Raw genomic sequence first — 19,156 nt, 5'->3', positions numbered from 1 at the left:
GACGCCAAGCCGAAATTTGACACATGTCACACCCGCCCCGGCGCGCCGAGCGCTGCGGCTGGGGAGAAACTTTGCCGCCGACGCCACTGGAGGAGCGCGGAGCAAAGTCGCAGCCCGGCCCGGCGTGGAGGTGGCTGGGACGGGGTGGGGTGCGGAGGTGCAGCGCGCCAGAGTGAGGGTGAAGAAACTTACCGCGACGAGGGACGCCTGGGCAGCGTCCCGGGAGGTGGCACCCGCGGCGCTGAGGCAGAAGCCCCCAAACAACACACCCACGCGCAAGTCCCGGCAGCTGCTGCCGCGAGTGGGGGGCGCGCCCGGGGGGGGCTGGAGGAAGCCGAAGCCGGCGGCCGCGGTCGCCGCATAAATAACCGGGACGGGCGCTCGCGGGCGGGCTGCGGGTGGCGCGGGGCTCCAGCCGGGGCGCAGCGGCCGCCGCGGAGCTGCACGCGCCGGCGTGTCTCGCGCTTTCTCGGAGGCTCGCGCTGTCTCGCGCTGCCGCTCCCCCCACCCGGATCTGTGTGTGTGTCTGTATGTGTGTGTGTCTATGTGTGTGAGTGTGCGCTGGCGGGCGCGCGCACCCGGCCGCGCGCGCGTGTTGTTGGCAATGCAAACTGTACACACACTGCGCGCGGAGCCGCCTCTCCTCGGAGGGGCGGGGTGGGGGAAGGAACGTCTCAGAGGATTCTAAAGTACTGCTGGGCCACTTGTTTGTTTTTGTTTTACTTTGCCTTGTTATTGTTGATTGTTGTTGTTGATGCCCAAAGTGGTTTGAAACCAGCCGGTTAGGATGCCTGTCGCCCCCATCCAGCGATCTCCCCTGGTCCCCCAACTTCTTTAAGGGAGGGGGAAACGCGGAGCAGAATATTGCTCGGATTTCCAGTGGAGCCTCCTGGCTGACGTCAGGTCCACCTGCTATGTAAACAACTCGCTGGCGAACTTGTTTGTTCGGCGCCAGATCTTCCCCCACCCCCACCCTTCTCCCCACCTCCTGCTCCGCCTCCTCCCGCTCGGCCCAGACGGCGAGCCGAGGGAGGGGGTGGGGAGAGAGGAGAGAAGAAAACCGTATGCTGTATTGGCAAAGCCGAGTTGTGTCTGCTGCTTCTTGGCAGTCCCCAAAGTACGTCCTCTCAGCAGACGGAGCTGCTGGCAAATGAAACAGGGGATTCCACGTGAAGTGCAGAAAGCCTCGAAGGAATGCAAAGCCCTCGGTGGCAGGGAGCTAAAGTACATGGTAGTCAGAGAGGGAGACCCAAGCGTGCGTTAAAACGCTGATTGGCCTTTCTTTTCACCGTGTGCACCTCTGCGGCCTGGGGTGGAGGGAGGCCGAGTGTCTTTCTCACTCTTCATTGTTGTCGTGGCTCCTGTCTCACTTGGGCCCGGGAGTTCTTGGGCTTCCTCGTGGTTGCGCAGCCCGGGTGACCGGCCTGGGGCCGGGCTGCAGAGCTTGGAAGGAAGGGGCCGCCGAGCCGGGACTCGTAGGCTCTGAGGCTTTCGTGATGGGCCCTATCAATGACTGAGGGGAGCAAAAGTAACCGGAATGGAATGAAAGAAGAAACTGACAGAGCCTGCTCTGCGCGCACTTCAAAGCCGAGGCGCCAGCCCGGGGGATGCGCGGGCCCAGCCTCCCGCATCTGGGTCCCCTCTGCTGTCGGTGGGGTGTCACCTGGCCAGCGGGCCCACGCGGGATCGAGGGGATGACGAGGGAAAGGCAGAGGGAGGACGAGACGGGCACGGATGGGACGCGTGACCCGAGCGACGGGTTGCTCGGTAGCCCTTCCCCACACCCGCTCGGGGCGAGCGGTGCCTCCCGCCGTCTCGCGTCTTCCCGGCCCGCTGGCCAGCGACCCTCTGCCGGCCGCGTTCCCGCGCGCCGCCGCACGGTTCGCAGATCAGTGGCGGAGCGTGGCGTTCCGAAGGCGCTGAAACTTTCCTCCAAAGAGCTGCCGCCGAGAGGCCGTTGAGAACAGAGGCCAGCCCCTGGCTGCTTCTCGGCCAACTTTAACATCTCCAGTGGCACCGGGGCGGTGGGGGTGACTGGGAGATGGGCGCGCTGCACTAACTTCTGCCTTTGAGCCTTTCTTTTCCTCAAAGAGCAGCGCGCCCTTTCTCTAAAGGGCAGGCGCGAGCTCACACACTCACTTGGCACCAACTCTCCCTGCAGAACCCGCGGTTCTCCGGGGGAGGAAGCAGCCCTGGCACCCACATCTGTAAACACACCGTCAGGTTTTCTAGGGAAACCAATTAAGTCAATAAGCCACGGGGCCGGACCTGGGAAGACGGCCCCTGCCTGCCAGGAAGACGAGGAAGAGGTCGAGCTGGGCTCTGAATTGCGGTGCTTTCTCTGAGCTTTTAAACTCCAGGCAGTCCTTAAGTGCTCTGCTTATGGATTGCGTCCTCTTTTAAATTCTCTTTTTCGAAATGCACGCTGAATAGTGGACAAATAATCCGTTTTTTTAAACAAATGGGAGCGGGGAGAGGAGGATGGAGCAGTCCTTAAAATTAGAGGACGCCAGACCCAAATGACCCCACCGCGCCCTTCTGAAAGGTGGGGATAATTTTATGTTAAGTAATTTGCGTTTATGCTTCACTGGCAAACCTAAATAAAAAGCGGATTCTCTGAAGTAACCTGAAACTATTTTGAAAAGGAGAAGAACAAACGGCGTCGAAATCCTTGGAGAGCCCACGATATACCTTTCCACAAGGTTTGTTAATAAAGGTAACAGAACAGTCGGAAGGTCTACACGTTCTCCCTTTTTTCCTTCTTTCTCCGCCGTATACACCGACCCCACTTACTTCCCTTTCTCTCTAGGGGTCCCGAGGAAGTGAGCGGGAAAGGTTTATTATAAAGGAGTCTGGGCCACTTGCAAGAGAAGTTCAAGTTCCCAACGAAGAGAAAGAGGGTTACATTCTCAAGACTTGGAGAAGCGGGTTTAGTTAGCCTTCCTCTTTTCTATACACAAAGACACGTTTTGGTGAAATTCGCAGCCTCTGACGTTTCTTTCCTGTGAGTACAAATAGCCAGGCGCCAAGAGGTGCAAAAGGATATCACAGTCGGAGGAGCACATCTTTCTAAATTGGCAGCGGACCCTTGCCAGGCGTCTTTCCTAAGCCGGGCTGAGCCTGCAGCCCCCTTGCGCCCCCGCTTAACTTGGCCCCCTTTATCTCGTCTTCACCGCTGCCACTCCCCGGGCCACCAACCCTTCCCGCAGGGAAGACGCCCAGGGAGTTGAGAAAGCAGGTCCTCCCAGGAGCCGGCCCTCGGCGGACCCCTCGCCCGCAGCCAATGGGCTGGGCCCGGGTTCGAGAGGTGAAAGTTCAGGCCCGGGGCTCGCCGCTCGCTCCCCCTCTCAGGTCGCCTCCCTCCCAGCCCCCGCCCCTGGCCACGCTGCAGACACAGTCCGGCTACCAGGGGCTGCCACGGTGGCACGTAGTTTGTTGATGGGTGGTCATAAAATATATTTATTTGCAATTCCTTTAACTCGCCCACCACCCCCGCCCCAGCATGGCCCCGAACACTGCGGGCTTTGTTCGCCTCGCTGCTGCTGGAGCCGGCCGGGGTTTAGCGCTCTGTGCGAACAGACTCCAAAAAAAGTTGAACTGTAATAATAGGAAAACCGGGTTTCCGCAGCCGAGGAAAATGTTGAAAGGGCAAACAGTGAACGAATAGTTTTCTTTAGCACAAGTCACTGGTCAGCCCACCAGATCACGGCAGCCTTGAAACGAAACACTGCATATCAGAGAGAGGGGAAAAGCCAAATTCTGTCCCTGTAGTCGCTGCGCAGGGTCGGAGCCTCAGCTCCAGTCTCCTTTGCTGCACGTGGGTCTGCAAAAGTCATTTACAGTGGTTTCAGGGGAAGGTTAAACGGGGCTACTGGGTAATTGAGGAGTTTCACCAAGTGGACCTCGAAGTTCTCTCACAAAAGTTTATTTGATATCAAGTTTATTTTACGATGAAACTACAAATCAACAAATTCCAAGATACTGCTCCATCACCGTCCAGGCGAAAGATAAATTCGTTTGAAATGGTCTCTGCCAGTGCAACTAGCGCGGAATAAGCCACCCCAAACGAGACTTTCTAAAGCCAGGATGAAGGAAAGCAATGTATGCGAATGAGGCGTCTTACAACCGTCGGTTTCATGCTTCTCTGAGTGAACCGCTTGGATTTTTAGTTATTTGTTATAAGATATCATTATTCACACACTTACATCTGTTTTCTCCAAAACTTTCAGTTAAACAACAATTACATTTTTCTTCTTCAGAGCCGTTTTAATGGTGTAATTGTGACTAATACTTCAAATTTAGCTGATCTGTTGGAGAGATGCTAGGAGAGAGGGAAAGGGGCAGGGTTTTTTTGTTTTTTGTTTTTTTTTAAATTTCCTGTTAGAGACACCATCTTCAAAGTTGTATTACTCACTTCAAATAGGCTGTGAGAAAAGTCGTCTTTAAATGCGAGGTAAAATTTTTTTCTTTCACGCAGAAGAACGGGCACATATCAGGTTCCTATTTTTCGCATCCACTACGGTTTTCCGAAGATAAGCAAATAAACAGACTCCTTTTAGACATTCTCCTATCCCTACTCTCCTCTTAGACACATTTTAGGAAAAAGAGAATATTCGAGTTTCACCGAAGTCGAATCAAGGGTTATCTCTGTTAGAACAAGTTGAATGTTGAGGTTGCAGAATTGATGGAGTTACACCACCATCTGTCGTTAAGCTTCGGGACTACAAAATTTGGGACCTATAATAAATCTTAATGAGCTTTCCCAACTTTTTTTTAATCACGGATTAGACTTTTCATTTGTATTTTTCTAGCATATACCCTAAATTTACCTGGATCCTCACACAGCAACTATGTGCTCATAAACTCATCCTTCTGTCTGGGTTCTCTAGTCATCTCATCTTCAGAAAAAAATAAATACCCTACATCGGCAAGCCTGCCGTTTATAAAGCCTTTTCAAATCAGCTATGGGACTGCAGATTTCCATTATTTCTCCCTCCTTCCATGGCTTCTAGAAGGCTGCTGACAGGAAAGATGGAGCCTGGACTACAGGGGCCACCCCTGTCCTGGAGTGAATAACAGACTCAATTCTCTCTTACCTAGTTCTTTGTTAGTATGTCTAATCTTGAAACATGTAAACACAGCATATCTCTGCTAAGAGATTGGCTGTGAGTGTCTTAAAATTTTGATTGAAAGGCAGTTAATATCAGGTTCCAGTTCTCCTTGGTCTTGCTGCAGAGACAGAGAGCAATTGCTCTGGGATAGAATCTTGCCAAGGAAGGCATTATCCAAATGAATATGGAAAGAGGTCAGCTACTGGATAAAGAGTTCCAATACTGACTCAGAAGCTCCATCAGCCAGTGAGGACTCCAACTTTTTTTTCACACAACACTCCAGTGGCATAGTATTTATATCAGATCTATTTTTTTAAGGATCTCAAAATATCATACTACATTGTTGCCCCCTTTCCATGTTGGGCACTTTACCGAGTTTCTATTTTCCGGAAAATAATTCACTAGAATGAAGTATACCAGCTTGCCTGTGTTGGTAAGGCATTCATTAGAATTAATCATGTTAAGTTGAATCACACTAAATTGTCTATATTTGACCGACTTTGACCCACACAAATAATCATTTCATGTGCTTCAAATTAATAGAACCCAGATTTTTCCAAGATACATTCTGTCCCTGTCAGAGTAGCACAGTTAAATTCTCCAATCCCTGATATTAACTTCCTGCCACATTGAGGCAAACATGTCGAATTACCTGATACAAGAGCCCTTTGCTTGTTGACATTTCTGCTGTTAAATTAGTCTTACAGTTTGTATGTCTCTGAGTAACTATGAGATTTTAGAGCTGAAGGAAACTTCGAGATATTCTGGTCCAGGCCATTCATTTAAAAAAAAATCATAAAGCAAAGATACGAAGATGAGAGCAAGATCACACAGCTAGTTGGTAAAACTCTGTGTTATTATTACTATTATTATAGAACAATTTCATGTTTCTAAACATACAATAGTCCTCCTTCTTACTCCACAGAAGGCGTTTTTGCCACACGCACACCCATCTCTTTACATTTTCTTCACATCCATCAAAACTGATACGGTTCAGCGATGGTGACACCTTTGGATGTCAGTACAGTATTGAAGATGGTTAACTGTCATGTCATGTCCTCTGTAGTACACAGGAGAAAAAAAGGCTGATGACTTGTTTCCCTTGAAAGTCAATTAAAGTCTACAAGATTTCTTCAGTAGTGTAAAGAGGTTCATCACCGTTGATTACAAGTATTCATCATGGAAAACTAATGGCAAGAGGTGCTAACACAATCCACAATTTATGATGTTTTTCAGGGTTGATGATCTTCAGGGACTCCTAGAGGGCAAAACCCATAATATCAGTGGAAACTTGCCTTCACTACACTCTTAAGAAATAAAGGCTAACACAAGGCTATGAGAGAAAATACGATCGATTTTTTTTTTTAAGCTATGAGCAAAAATGAACTATATCAAGATCCTGCATCAGTGTAGATTTTTATTTTATTTTATTTTATTTTCGATGAGGAAGATTGACCCTGAGCTAACATCTGTGCCAGTCTTCCTCTATTTTATATGTGGGACACCACTACCATCAGCATGGCTTGATGAGTGGTGTGCAGTTCTGCCCCCAGGATCCGAACCTGCAAACCCTGGGCCGCTGAAGCAGAGCATACGAACTCAACCACTGCACCACTGGGCTGCCCCAGTGTAGATTTTTATTTTGGTGTAATAGCCATAGTAGTTTGCCCACAGAATGTATTGAAGTGGTTAATTGTAACAAATCAAAGTTCAGTCATTTGCCTTGTGCTCCTTCTCCTTCTGCTCTCCCTCCTTCTTCATACTTTCCTTCTGTATCTCCTTCTCCTCCTTTCCTCTTCCTTTTTCTTCCCTCTGCCATGATCTTCATTACCACTCTCACAAGGACAACTTCCAAAATTCCCCATAGACGTTTCTTTCCTAAGCTCCAGATCTGTTAATCTAATTGCTTGTTCATAGCACCATTTGAACTGTGAAAAGCTACCAACTTGCCCTCTTCTCTTTGGCCAGCTACTTCTTATGCCACCTGGTTAATGGCTAAGGGAACCTAAATTCACCCAGTTCCTAAAACCAAAAACATCCAAGTTATATGTGCCACTTTCTCCATCTTCTTACATCCATGCAGCATTAGGTTTTTTTCATTGATATCTATTTAATCTTCCATTGTCCTTTTCCATCTATCTGCATTTCATACTTGGTCATTCTTGATAACTTTCTAATCACCTTCCCTACTTTGTTTCTCTTTGTTCCAGTTCATCCTCCTCACTGCTTTCTAAAACACATGTCACTTAGCATTAGGCCAACCTTCCCTGTAGCCAATGGAGTTGAACCTAAGTTCTCTAGTCTGATACTGCAAATATATCTGACAAATATGAGACATTTAATAATCTTTTTTGGGGTGAATGAATGTCATGTCCCAGATAAATGTATTTTAGATGTTAAATATATTCCATCAGAACTTTGTCAGATATATTTTTTTGCTAAGTATCATTTTCAGCAAATCTTTGTCTACTTTGCTACCCAATCATCTGGCTAAAATAGTTATAACTGAAGATTTTCATTATTTTTTCATATGAAAGAACTTAGCAGGTAGATATAAAATTCTATTCAATCCAGCACTCAAATTCCCAACTGCATTATTTAATGGCTCAACAAATATTTATATGTGAAGCACTGTGGTAGGTATTCTGAGAATTACAGATGTATAAGATTAGGTCCCTGCCCAGAGCTTACATTCTAGTGAGAGATATGAGATATCTAAGTCAATTATTTCAATAAAACATGAATTTCAATAAAGCACAAGATAGAGGTATATTCAGGATAGAATGAAACCAGGGAAAATATTTCTTATGGCTACAATAAACAAGTAACACAGCCCTGTTTTTTCGTTTGTCATGATAACTTAAAAAATAAATCTAAGAATACATCTTTCAATCAAAAATTTATAATTCATCAAATATCAGCTTCAGAAAACTTAAACTCTTTGGACAAAAGCACAAATTTGTGGTAAAAAACATGCTTATATCAAAGACAATGGTAGGTTTAACAACCGTGAAGAGGTATCAAGCAGTCCCCTGAATTACATCATGTTACCCTTAAATCTTTTATAAAAAGATTACTTCTAATTTCTCATGATTTCACCACAGGACAAGAGTTTTATAATAGAAAGGAAAAGTAACAGAAAGTAAAAAGAGCTGAAAGGAGAGTAAGAGAACATAAATGGTCTGAGCTTAGGAAGGTATTCACATTTTCCTCTCACCATCCTCTCTAACTCTCAAGCAGGGAAAGCAAGTTATCCTGGGCCCGTATAGTCTCCTAGGGACAGTCTTAGGAAATTTCATTCCTCAGTTTTTTCCTCCACCAGTCTCCTTTTTTTGTCCCATCAAGGTGCTTGCTGGTTTCCTTGTACTCCTTCTTTCTTAGAACCACTCTCACCTCAGCAAACATAGCATTAGGCAATACTTTCTCAGTTATATATTACCTCCTCTCTAAATTCTTTCCTTTCCCTTCCTCTTCTGATTCTTTTTCATTTAACTCAGGAAAACATTTCTCACTAATTCTGTTTCTGCCTCTTTTTCTCTCTTGTCCAAGAAAACACACATGTACACACGTGCACACACACACAATCGTAGTTGCTGTGTTTAAGAGCAGAGCTAGTGATGTAAGAAATCGAGGAACAAAGAAACTGATATGAAAATAGAAAAAAATTTAAAACCAGTGCTATTAGCTTCTAAAACCTTGAAAATCCACAGATAAAGGCACAGTGAAACAAACTCATACTCCTCTGTGAGTTAAATTGATACAATCCAATTGGAAAGCAATTTGGCAACTTGTGTTAAGGCGTTTTAAATTAATCCCATAGCTGGATTGCAATCCAAAAGAAATTTTCTGAAATACAGATGGAAAAGCTTTGTGCAAAAGTGTTTTATCATAGAATTATTTACAATAGTACATATTTGGACACAATATAGAAAGTCAACATTGTGTTATATTGTCTAACCACTAAAATAATATTTATAGGATGTTTTAATAACATATAAAATGCTTTTGTTATATTATTTGGTGGAACAATAGTTTATAAAAATGTAACTAAAGAAGACCAGAAAGAAACATATCATTGTGATACTACCCTTCGAGGTGGCCCGCAGTGATCCCTACCTCCTGGTAGTCACATCTTTGTATAGTTCCCTCCTACATTATACCAGACTCCATCTATAAGGCACAGGTTATAAAAGACTGTGGCTTCTGTCAAGGGCTCTGGATCTATCTCTTAGATCATTTGCTTGGGCAAGAAGCCATGTTATGAGCAGCCCCATGGAGAAGCCTACGTGGTGACGAAGGGCTGTCTTCAGCCAACAGCCAGGGAAGAACTGAAGCCTGCCCAAAACCATGTGAGTGAATTTGGAAGCAATTTCTTCTTTCCCAACTGAATCTTCTTGAGATGACTACAACCCTGGCCAACAGCTTGATTACAACCTCATGAGAGAATCTGAGCAAGAGCCACTCTGCTAAGCCACTCCTGGATTCCTGACTTTGAGAAACTGTGAGCTAAAAACTGTTGATTAGCATAAAGCTGTAAAGTTTTCGAGGGTAATTTGTTACACGGCACTAGATAACCAATACAAACATGATAAAGATTATATTTAAGTAGCAGAATTTCAGGTGCTTTTTTTTTCCTTTCTGCTTTTCATATTTTAAAATCCTCTGCAATGAAGCTTTATTACTTTATAATTGGAAAAAAATTTAAGTAATATCTTAAAATATATGTTTGAAAAAGCAATGCCTTTTAGAATTGCCACAAATTTAGTACCCCTGATCAACATCCTCTAATAAAACTGGATTTATTCCAAGCATAGTATGTAACTTAAATATAAAATTACATTTCAGTTTTACTTTGTATTTTATTTACCAGAGTAATATTCTATATTTTGTTAATACGAATAAAAATATGGTAAGTGCATTTCGTGTACCACCAGGGTATCTGAACACCATTTACAACATTGTTTCTGAGAAAATGCATTCCAAGTTTTAGACAACTCACTTGCAACATAATCTCTTTTAACTTGGCATCTTCTTGTATATGCCAATCAAAAAATCATAAGAAAAAGACTTTTTGAGTTTTTATTACATTGAACAGGATAACTGTTAAAGTGTTTTCAGTCTTACTCCAAGTAAATGAATAAGAACAAACTGTGAACTGATAAGGTGAGACTAGATTCTCACTTCATATTTGATGATAAGAAACAACCATTGTCTCTTGAGGTTTTCCTAATTAGGTTATAGCACAGTTACAGTAGTTGAGTAGAGAAGGTCAAAGCAAGTTCAAAATTAGTTTAGCAAGTCAATAAATATGTTTTTATTGAATTACAATAAACATGCTGAAACAAATGGGTTGCCTAAACTGTTAATAATTATGCCTTTTGTCTTCATATTATAAAAACTCAAAATAACAATTTTATGCTCAGTTGGTTTTTAAAATGTTTAAGTCATAGAAAACCATAGAAAGCCATTTCTGGATTCTGATAATATTTTTTATATAATCAATTTTGATAATATCTAGATTGCCTTGTGGATTTGGATAAGTTGATAAAATATGTACATAAAATAATTTTCATAACATAGGAATGTACAATGTGGGTATATTAATTAGTTATTTTGATAATATTCTTTGAGTAGCTATGAACACCCAATGCATTGTTGAGTTTACTTCAGTAAACTATTATACAGAATATTATTACTGTGTTCATGATCATAAATAAATATGATTCCTCCCATAAGAATATTTCATATGTATTAGACAGACAAATTTCTGCTAAAGCAAGATTTCATTTCCTTATCCAAAGATTCTCACATTTTCTGACTTATTTTTTGAAGTTAAAAACTCTTTTCATTACTTCTATGATCCTTTGTCCATTATGTTGTTGATTCATCTTCTATAACAATCCTTTTTTCCACCTCCTCACTAAATTCTGTGAATCAGGATCAAAGACAAAGATGTCTGAACTGGTGAAAGAAATGTATGATATTTTAACCAATTGAAGAAAACTCACTGATATCTTCCATGGTTTTTTCAAAAAACTAGGTCATTAAGGATCATAAATCATAAAGTATCTTTGCTACAAAAAAATTGAGTATCTGTTAAGCAAAAATCTGTGTTCATTAGTCCATGATCTTATATGCAATCAAGTTTAGGGAATTTATTTTTAGATAAGAGATATGAAAACTCTATGTTGGGACATAATAATATTAGGGAAAGGACTTCTAAAATTGAAAGTAATTTGACCTCTAAAATGTGGTAAGATGAGCTCTACCTTGCAGATTTTAGCAGAGAAATGTGGTGAACAAATGTAAGACTTTCAAAGGACAGGAAGTTCATACAGCTGTTTGTGAGAATTAGATAAACTGTGGTCATAAAATAAAGACCCTTTTACTTCCTGAATTCAACTAGCTCAATTCATTTCAGCAAATATTGAGTCCACATTATTTGTCTGTCAATATTTAATATCTTAGAATCGTTATCTTAGGTTAGATGGGGACTTGGAGGTCACCTAATCCAAGATTCTTCCCAAAGAAGGAATTGGGTATGGATTTTGCTATGAAGTGGTATTTCTTAGAATCTTTTCCTCAAGAGTAGTCAGGAAAGAGAGTCTAAAGGTGACTGGGTATCTAAGCTCTTTCCAAAATTCTTGCATTTCAGAGTAAATGTCCTCAGTGCTTTTCTTGACTGCGTGTTGAGCAGTTTACCTTTGGAAATTTGTAGCCTAAACTGAAGCAGGACATGCTTGTTTCTTGGAAGATTATCCTTCCTGCTTCCCCCTAGGCAAACCTATATTTCCTCCTGTCAGCTGCCGAAAGGTTTACTAAAGGTACATACTAGAGCTAACTCTTGATTCCTCTAGTGTGGAGTCTGAGTCAAACTTCCCTTAGGAGATCTTGCTTTTGCATTGCCTCCTTGTTATTGGCTTTGGATACAGCATTGGATATATTCTTGCTTAGCAGCCATCCTTAACTTTACCCTGATTATCTGAAGGCAGCCCTTAATTCTACCACAATCCACTTCATCAAGCATTTGATGTCTCATCTTTGATGAGAAGTCATCAAAGATTCATCAAATGTCAAGAACTGATTCAGCTGGAAGAGATAACATGTGCTGAGCACACTTACCGGAACAGGCCTACTGGTCCTGTTCTCTTCCACAGCAGAAGTTCAGGATGCTTCCTTGAGAATATCCTGGGCTGCAGAGGTGTGGGCCTCTGCAATGGACACTTGCATTTCTTTACCTTGCTCGTTCTAAAGCAATGCCTTTTCCAAGGGCACTCACTGGCAAGAGCAGATAATCTTGAGGTAAATATATAGGATAATCATGTACATTTGTTTCTCCATGTACACTTGTTTCTCCACGTACGCCTTAGTCATTAAGCATACGATGAAGTCTAAGAGGCTTGTAAGAAGCATGATCTGTGAGATTTGGTGGGGCAGGTTCAGTTAAAAGTGTTTTAGGCAAATCCTGTCTTTACTGTTAATAGACATTAAACAGAATAGGTGTGACTATTATTTTGGCAACTATAGACTTAGATTTCTAAAATACAAACTGAGAAAAGTATGTAAAAAGAGAACTGATTGAACATATTAATTCTTGAGTATTGTGTTTTGAATAATGATGATACAAACAAAAAAAATTCACCATGAAAAATGGCTGGCCTCAATTAGAGAGGTTTGAGATTACCATATAATCGGTATAAAAATTACAGATAAAAGTACTAATCAATTGATTGTATGTTGAAATTTTTAAAATCACTTAAGGAAAGTATATTACAAATACATTTTTAATTTTCTTCTGTATATTCTGACTTTTCATAGTAAAAATAAATCCGTATTTTCAGATTTTGATTATTGATTCTGGTTTTCACAGATTTCTGACTTTCATGAGAGATAATAAACTTATGGGTGTTTGATTTATTGATGTTTAAATGACAACACAGCTAATTTTGGTAGTACTTATTTCAGTAACCTGGCTACTTATTAGATTACTCATTTTCACGTTGGGTTTAAATTTTTTCATTCGTTGACAAAGTAGATATCTGAAGAATACCTAGAAAAGAGAACTATTACTTAGAGGGAAGTATTGATATAAGCCAAAATGATTGCTTATTATCCTAAAAATAAATTTGAAAATTTGACTTCATCAAAACTTTAAAAAACTTTTGCTCTGCGAAAGTCTCTTTTAAAAAAAGATAAAAAGACAAGCTATGGACTGGGAGAAAATATTGGCAAACCACATATCTGAAAAAAGATTTGTATCTAGAGCATATAAAGTACTCTCAAGACCTAATAAAAAATAATTTAATTAGAAAATTGGCAAAAGACATAAGGAAACATTTTATCAAAGAGAAGATATACGGATGGTAAATAAGCACGTGAAAAGATGGTTAACATCACTAACTATTACACACCTGTTAGAAATGATAAAATTTAAAAAAATAGTGGCAAGGTCAAATGCTGGGAAGGATGTGGAGAAACTGAATCTCATACATTGCTGGTGGGAACGTAAAATGGTGCAGCCACTCTAGAAAACAATGTGCCAGTTTCTTAAAAAATGAAACACACACACTCATCATACAACCCAGCAATCGCACTACTGGGCATTTATCCCAGAGAAATGAAAATTTAGGTCCATTAAAAACCTGTGCAAGACTCTTCATAGCAGCTTTATTTGTAATATCCAAAAACTTGAGACAACCAAAATATCCATCAATAATTGAATGGTTAAGCAAACTGTGTTACATTTATACCATGGAATACATGGAATAAAAAGAAATGAACCATTGATATACACAACAACTTGGATGGATCAAGGGCATTTCGCTGAGTGAAAAAAGCCAATCACAAAAGGTCACATAGTGTATGATTCCATTTATATAACATTCTCAGAATAACAAAATTATGGAGATAGGCGACAGAGTAGTGGGTTACAGGGGTTAGGGACCATGGAGTAAGGGGAGTGAGTGTGACCGTAAAAGGATAGCACTAGGGATCATCATTGTGATGGAATAGCTCTGTGTCTTGATTGCTGTGGTGGTTACATACATATATATGTGATAAAATGTCATAGAACCGTACACACACATTATCCTAATGTCAGTCTCCAGGTTTTGATGTTAAACTACAGTTATATAAGATGTAAGCATTGGGGAAACTTGGTGAAGAGTACACAGAACCTCTCTGTAATATGTTTAATCTTCCTGTAACTATATAATTATTTCAAAGTAAAAGTTAAAAAAATAAATATGTAGAACCAACATAGAAAGCCAAGAATTAGAAGAGGAGACAATGGATTTTAATAAAGCCAGATGATATACCTACTTGCACAGCCGGAAACAGTCTATTTGTTTATGCTCCTGGATAGTAGTTAAGGAAAAAAATGCTCTCAGTCCTTTATTAAACAGAGTTATGCCTATTTCTTCATGTCTAAGCAGATTACAAGTTAGTTTTTCCTGTTCTAGAACTTCATAGGAATTGACTCATATAGTCTTTTGTGTCTGGCTTCTTTCACTAGCATAATGATTTGGAGGTTCATCCATGTTATGTGTGTCAATAGTTCATTCCTTTTTATTGCTGAATGTAGTCTATTGAATAGATATACAATAATTTGTTACTCATGCATTTGTTGATCACTATTTGGGTTGCTTCCAATTTTTGGATGTTAGGGCTGTCTGAATTTTTATTTTTCAGCCAATTCTGCTTACATTACATTGTAAAAAACAAAACAAAAGAAACAGCAACAGCAACCACTATAGTAACAAATCCCCAAACAAAAAGAAAACCCTTGTGTCACTTAGGAATTCTTTTGCTTTTAAGCTATAGCATATTTAATCTACGGTGGTTTAAGTCATAAGGACATTTATTGTGCCTCAAAAAAATCTGAAGATGCATCCTTTCAGTGTTGGCCCAGTAGCTCAAACGTGTTATAAGTGACCCAGATAATTTTTATTTTTTGTTCTGTCATGCTTGGTGTGTTGATTCTTCTTCTTATATTTGTGACCTATGCTTGCAAGTTGGCTGCAAAAACTCCAGGCCTTATGTTCCTGTACACATCAAGAAAAAGGGGGATAGGGTAGTTCCAGCATGTTCTCTCCTGTGCCTTTTTATAATAAAGAAAAGCTTTGCCAAAGATCCCCAGCAGACTTACCCTGATGTCTCTGTGCTCTGAACTATGCTACCACCAGCTCAAGAACAGCTGGGAAAGGGGGCAAAATTCTAAGGATTGCCTTTTCTGAAACAATCATATTTCATCACTTGGAGCTAAGTCCATTGCCAAGCCAGACAAATGAGGGTTCTGTTAGCAGAAAGATTAAATGGGATGGCTGATATAAAGGTAACTAATAGTGTTTTCCACAATACCTTTCCTTGATCTCTTTTCATTAATTTATATTTCTTTCTCATTTGAGGTATCTTCTTAACTTCTCTCATCTCAAGTATTTTTAAGGAAATGCAATTCTTCCAATGGCACTCTTACAGGTATATGCTATAGAATTTTTGTTTTAAAAGACACTGTAGATGAATGAAAGTCTACATTTAGGGCAAAAAATAACCCTCCCAATATTTTTCTCTAATTGTGATGTCTTGTCCATATTGAAGAAATACTCTAAAAATACAAAGATTCCTTCCCACCTTCACGGTGTCCCAGGAGGAAATGTTCCCAAGCCTCTGTTCAACTTTTCCATACTTCTTAGACCAACTATTTTTGATATAACTCAAAATATTATATTTAATACATACCAGCTGTATGAATAACCTTGAATTTAAGATATGGTAGACTAAAAAGAAAAGCTTTTATCACAACTTCCTATGTACATTTTCATCAACTCATGTGGTGCACATCTGGGCCTTTGATAGCTACGTGTTAAAAAAAACCTAATAGATTCAAACTTAATTTGAAAATCCTGTATTTTCCCCTTTCTAGTTTTTTAAAAAGATAATATTAACATAATCATAAAGATATCTATGAAAGTAATTGGAAGGTAGTGATAGAAGTGCATTCTTAGAATCTAAATGTTCTACGTTAAACAATAATAATAATCTCATTGAAAAAGAAACTAACAATTGTTGAACACTTAAGGTAAGCTTGTGCTTTATACACTGCCTTTGACTTAGTCCTCCCCAAGTACCTGTGAAATAGTTCTTATTTGCCATATGCAGATGAGAAAACTAAGGCTCAGAGAAATTAAGTAATTTGTCCTAGGTCACATTAAAAAATAAATCCAGTTCTGTGGATTTATTATACAGACTTTAAAAATTAATACAGAATGAGCAACCGACTAACCAAACATCCCAGAGAAGCCAAACCAATTCAAACATTGATAATATCAGAGAACTCTTTATGTTGATGAAATGAAAAATAGAATGTAGGAAACCTAAGAAAACATAACATTTAAATGTGGAATATGCCTCCCACTTTATCATATTGCCATTAGTAGCAAGCAGTTTCTAGTGATCTAATTTCTAGCAATGCACACTTCTGTTCTACCAAAGGCACATGCCAGATGGATTTATGAAGGTTTAATTGAAGATTTGTTCAAGAATCAGACAATTAAAATGGGCCAGAAAAACAGAGTAGCAGAAAAGAAATGTGAAAAATTCACTAGACTTTGAATCCAGTGAAAATGTAAAATAAGCCTAAAACAAGAATGTCATACAATTTGGGCAGAGAAAGCACTTGAAGAAGAATCATCAAAAGATTTAACCTCAGCGAATTTTATGAGACACTGTTAGGCAAAAAGGAATCGTAATGAAAGAATAGGCAATAAGAGTGAGAAAAAGAGTGAAGGGGGAGTGAGAGTATATGTTGAAAAAGAAGAATAAAAGGATGGGGCTGTGTGTATAATAATGGAAAAATGAGGCTCTTTCCTTGCAGATGGTGATCAGTGGCCAGAGCCTTGAACACAAAGAAGTGTGATGATGCAATTATAAAGGAAAGTTAATGGAGAGAAGAGGAAAGCCTTACCATGGTCAGAGTAACAGGAGGGCAAAGCCACCTTGGAGGAGGCTTTTAGGCCAAGTTCAAAGCCAGGGAGCAGATCTGTGCTTTGCACACTGAACAGCAAATAACCTCTGAGGCAGAAGTCAGTGTGTGTGTGTGTGTGTGTGTGTGTGTGTGTGTGTTTTGAGGCTGGGGATGGGAGTGTCTTAAGACATAAGAGAAGCAAGACACATTTTCCTAGAATCTAAATTTTATTGTCTGGTAAATAATTGAATCTTATTGCTAGTTATCCTATGATGTAGAATGTCAAATTCACATGAATTTTTAAGATAAATTATTTTTCCCAGCTTTACTGACGTGTAATTGACATATAACATTGTGTAATTTTAAGGTATACAATGTGTTAATTGATACACTTTTATGCTACAAAATGACTACCACAGTACTGTTAGTTAACATCTTCATTATCTCACATAATTACCATTTCTTTTTTGTGGTGAGAACATTTAAGATTTGCTGTCTTGGCAATTTTCAAATATTCAATGCGGTATTATTAAGTATAGTCACGATGCTGTCATTACATACTCATGACTTTTTTATAACAGGAAGTTTGTACCTTTTGACCCTCTTCACCCATTCCCCCGCCAACCCTACCCCCTCTGCTGTCCTACCCCCCCGCTTCTGGCAACCACCAATCTATTCTCTGTATCTACGAGCTTGGTGTTTTGTTTTTCTTGTTTTTAGATTCCACATATAAGTGAGATCATATTGTATCTGTCTTTCTCTAACTTATTTCGCTTAGCATAATGCCCTCAAGGTCCATCCACGTTGTCACAAATGGCAGGATATGACTGAATAATATTCCATTGTGTGTGTGTGTCTGTGTTTCTGTGTGTTAAAGCAGCAGAACCTTTCCTTCATATCCCACTAAGAAGTGTAACAATGTAAGTTTTCTCAAATGAATGTCAGTGAGGCAGTTTTAGGGTTCCAGAGAGCTTTTCCACTGAGAAAAACGAATGAGAAATGCACTGTCAAAAGTACAGAATATTGATATCTTACTTTTAAATGTGACTTTTCAGTTTATAAATTGTTCTGATGTTGTGTTATTTGAGCCTCACAATAACATTGTTGAAGTTGGCAGGGTAAATACTACCCAGGTTAACTAAGTCAAGGAAGGCTTAAGTAACTTGCCCAAGTCTTGCCAAGTATTGCCCTCACTGCAGTTATATAGTGTAGCTACTCATCAAAACCAAGTCCTAGGCCTCTAAATACAGCTTATCCTCTGGTGTAAAGTTGCCATTTGAACACACACACACACACACACACACACACAGATAAATGTCATGATATCCCTGGGAACCTTCCAGTGAAGTGCCTCAAGTATAGTAGTATATCCTCTGGGCTCTCAGCTCTTTATTCTTTGCTCTGCTGGCATGGATTATGCTCAGACAAAATTCTCCATGATTAACTGCTTGCCCACTCTAGAGCAACAGAAATTTTACGATGATTTTTAGGTAAGATCTACACAGTCTAGATACTGCTATATAAATGCCTAGATGGGATCTTTCACCTGGAGTTTTATAAATGTAATAAAAATATTTGTTTAAAACTATGAATCCCACAAGGTAGCATGAGAATTTCATACATTTAAAAATATAGACAGTCATAAAGAAGAACAAGATATCATAAAGAATTCCAAGGAGTTAGGGCCAGCTATACAATTAGAAGGCACAGTCCCCAAGACTGCCCTCATTTCTGACACCAATTGAGTTAGAGTGTTTTCAAAACCATGCTAAGGTTTGATAATTCACCAGAAGGACTCACAAAACTCACAGAAAACTATTGTACTCACAGTTACAGTTTATTACAGGGAAAAGATATGGATTAAAATCTGCCAAAGGAAGAGACATATAGGGCAGAGTCCAGTTGTATTCCAGCTGTGAAGCTAACATTGTTATCAGGACGGGTTATTCTTCCAGGACTGATGTGTGACAATATGCATGAATTATTGCTAACCAGGGAAGCTCACCCAAGCTTTGGTGTTCAGAATTTTTATTGGACTCCACTCTGTAAGTATGATCAATTTGTTTTAGACAACAAATATTTT

At 40.3% G+C, this 19,156-nt stretch overlaps 1 protein-coding gene across 11 annotated transcripts in view; it reads right to left on the bottom strand.

Annotated features, from left to right (window-relative positions):
- The window catches only part of FOXP2 (forkhead box P2), a 522,105-nt gene extending 506,518 nt beyond the window's left edge, over window positions 1-15,587 (bottom strand). For all 11 annotated transcript variants that reach the window (XR_011503015.1, XM_070516813.1, XM_070506227.1 and 8 more), the window contains exon 1: window positions 193-15,587. The gene's annotated coding sequence lies outside the window, so the exon portion shown is untranslated. The remainder of the gene's footprint in view (window positions 1-192) is intronic.
- Window positions 15,588-19,156: the final 3,569 nt, after the last annotated feature.

This window comes from Equus asinus, chromosome 1, assembly GCF_041296235.1.
Source record: "Equus asinus isolate D_3611 breed Donkey chromosome 1, EquAss-T2T_v2, whole genome shotgun sequence".
Taxonomy (NCBI): domain Eukaryota; kingdom Metazoa; phylum Chordata; class Mammalia; order Perissodactyla; family Equidae; genus Equus; species Equus asinus.
Note: the sequence above shows the minus strand (reverse complement) of the source record. Positions and strands in the feature narration are given on the sequence as shown.